The sequence below is a fragment of the Primulina eburnea genome, chromosome 6 (genome assembly GCF_022965805.1).
Source record: "Primulina eburnea isolate SZY01 chromosome 6, ASM2296580v1, whole genome shotgun sequence".
Taxonomy (NCBI): Eukaryota; Viridiplantae; Streptophyta; class Magnoliopsida; order Lamiales; family Gesneriaceae; genus Primulina; species Primulina eburnea.
This window is the reverse complement of record NC_133106.1, coordinates 972,669-976,049: the sequence shown is the minus strand read 5'-3', so window position 1 is coordinate 976,049 and position 3,381 is coordinate 972,669. Positions and strand designations below refer to the sequence as shown.

The following is a 3,381-nucleotide window of genomic DNA, read 5'->3' as shown; positions in this document are numbered from 1 at the left end:
AACCCAATATTTTCAAAATGAAAATTAAAAATTACCAGCAAACTGAACAAAATCTTGAAATACATTGGTTTGTCGGAAAAAAAGAAGAAGAAGAAAAAGACGTCAGCCATCAGAATAACCACTAAAATATACATGAATATCGATGCATGAAATATAAATAAATATATTAAGATATGTATTTGAATGACGACCATGTCCTATGTCAACTCACTCAACGACCAAACCAGGTCGTGACATCCACTTTAACCTCCATATGCCTATTCTGATCATTATTCATCCTCTTATATATATATATATATATATATATATATATATATATATATACAAACCGATCATATGATCTTGTTCGAAAAGCTCTTCGTTTTCGGAGTTTAATGGAGTTGACGATGAATCCATCACAAACCGATCATATGATCAGTGACGGCAAGAAAAATGGCAGCAGCGATGTCATCCGGGAGACTTTCCATATACTCACCAACACCCTCCTCAGTCTTCTCCTCCCTCTCTCGTTCCTCCTCCTCGCCCGCGTCGCCGCCGCACAATATTTGCCTCTCCGTATCTAACTACGCCATTCAGCATTCCACTTGTTTACCATGCTTCCTTTTCTTGAACAAGACACACACGATTCTCCATCTGCTCGTCTCTGTGATCAGTGCATCCACTCTCGCCCAAGGACTTAAAGGAAAAATCACATTCCTGAGCCACAGCTCCTCGACACGACATCGTCTGTACGCCGCGTGGATTTTTCTCTGCATGTTACAACTATGTGTCGGGTTAGGTATTGAAGGGAGCATAGCCTCTGGTATATACGGTTCGAGTTTCGGTCAAGAAAAGGGTCTGCTCTGCAGAGTGGTGTTCTTCTTGGGTCTGCATGAAACGACGCTGTTTTGGTGGAGGACCGTGGTGAAGCCCGTGGTCGATGACACGGTGTTCGGATTTTACAGGGAGGAGGAAGGATGGTTGGTGAAGGTGGTGATGGGGGTGGGCTTCGGGTGTCTTTGGTGGTGGCGCGTGAGAGAGGAGGTGGAGGCGCTGGCGCTGGCGGCTGAGTTGAAGAGGGAGCTGATGATGGGGATTGGGGTGGCGGACTTTGTGGGATGGTGGCTGTATTACACAACGGTGACAATTGGAATGATTGGAATTGTGAAGGGGTTGATTGGGGTGTTGATGTTCTTGGCTTGTAATTGTAGGAGAAGGGAGAATTGCAAGCCAACTCCAAATGACGAAAAGGTCTGACTTTGGGAGTAGGTATCCATTTTAAGAAAAAATATTCAATTTTTTTAAAAATCAATTTGTTGAGATTCTTTACCTGGTCGTGGATACCAAAGAGACCCCGTTAGCCATAGAAATAGACAGCAAACTCAATACTTGTGGGGACCCGAACTTAATTCAATTCTTAATCACGGAATAATTAATCAATTATAATAAACAGGATCTAATTTTTTTTTTAAATACGAGAGTACGCAGCATATGAAATAAGTCTTAGCTCTTTTACAAGATCACTATTCAGATCTAAGTACAAGTCATGTACAATCATAAATCATAATAATTATTATTTCTTCACTACACCTCAGGTGATATAACAGATATACTCCTAAGTCCGGATCTCCACGCTAACTGTCTTCTCTCATCCTCTTCTCGACCCTGATCCAGCCCCACCTGTTGTCATGCACACATACAAAACAAGACAACAGCCGGATAACTCCGGTGAGAATAAATCTCAGTATAAACAATGTAAACATGCAATCATATAAAAACATATATAAAAGCATAATAAAGGTATCATTAACATGTAGCAATTCAACAAACATGAAAGATATAACCAATGTAAATCAACATGTCGTATCAGACTCAACTCAATCGACGCGTCGTCTCAGACTCGACTCAATTCTAATCTAGGGATCCCGGTGTCTGAATAATGATAAATATACCGAATCTCAGTCGATATGAATGAATCAATCCCTAAACGGCATCGATATAATTCATATATCCAGTGTCTGGCGAATCGGCCGCAGAATTGGCGAATCAGTCATGGGATAGGCGAATCAGCCAATGACCAGACGAATCAGTCGATGACTAGACGAATCATCCGATAACCAGAAGAATCAGCCAGTAACTAGGTGAATCAGCCAATTACTAAACAAGTTAGCAGTCAATACATGCAGTGGCTACAACTCAATAGACTCCAAACATCAATATCATCAATTACAAATATCAATGCAATAAACTAAGTATGTGATTTAGGGAGACTCGAGTCAAACCTCACTCAAGTTGTGCAATCTCAACTCAACATTAATTTATACCTTTCTTTCTGATACTCTGACTCGGTCGAAGTCTCGAACCCCAAGCCTGTCAATACTCTATCTGATAATAACAATATCGAGGGTACGATATCAATACACCATTCAATCAATACTGGATATAATCAGAATTAGATCAAATTCCGTTTCAACAACATAACGTCATAATTTCAATATATTCAGCACTACCATATTAGTCAGGTATCAATCTTAATATCTCATACTCGATAATATTTCAATCCTGATATCAATTCTCGATCAAGTCAACTCTAAAAATCATAACAATTTCATATGGTATTTGTTCCTCAATCCAGTTTCAATTATACGATTTCTAACATGCCAATAACATCATATCAGATTCTGACAATACCATAATTTCAAAACATATCAAAACATAGCAAAACTTACGTCCAGTTGTAGCCTACGTCGGTAGGAACACAATAACGAAGTCGGATTCAAAATCGAACGGACGGATTTCTCACAAAAGGCGTAAGGATTTTTCACTCTTCTTCAGAAACCTCTCTCGATTCTTTTGTTTCTGATTTCTGAAGGAACATATGTATATATATATATATATATATATATATATATATATATATATATATTATATATATATATATACACTTGGTGCATGTTAAAGCCATGTCGCTAAATCTTTGTGCTGCATGTCTCGCGCGTAGCATGCACAACGCCTCGCGCATATGCGCGCCCTCAATCGGCGCATATGCGCGAGGTCCTTCAAAATTCTTCACAACTCTCGGGTTACCTCGCACACATGCGCAGATTCGTGTCGCGTATATGCGCGAGGTTCTCTGCCCCCGTCGCGCATATGCGCGCATCTGTGCCGCGCATATGCGCGAGGCTACTCTTCCTCGCACATTTTCATGCATTTTCTCGTCTTTCACGATCCGATCCTTTCCGTCTATAACATATCAATTATCCCCCTAATCATTTCAGATTACGGTAATCAAATTCTCGGGCCTTACAATATTTGTTCTTCCAATGCGTACGTGGTCATTCTTAGATGAACTGATAAAGCATGTGAATAATTAAAGCATAGTTAATTATAATTGTTCGTGTC

At 39.8% G+C, this 3,381-nt stretch overlaps 1 pseudogene; it reads left to right on the top strand.

Annotated features, from left to right (window-relative positions):
* The first annotated feature begins 342 nt into the window (after positions 1-342).
* LOC140833668 (uncharacterized) lies at positions 343-1,236 on the top strand (annotated as a pseudogene).
* The last annotated feature ends 2,145 nt before the right edge of the window (positions 1,237-3,381 follow it).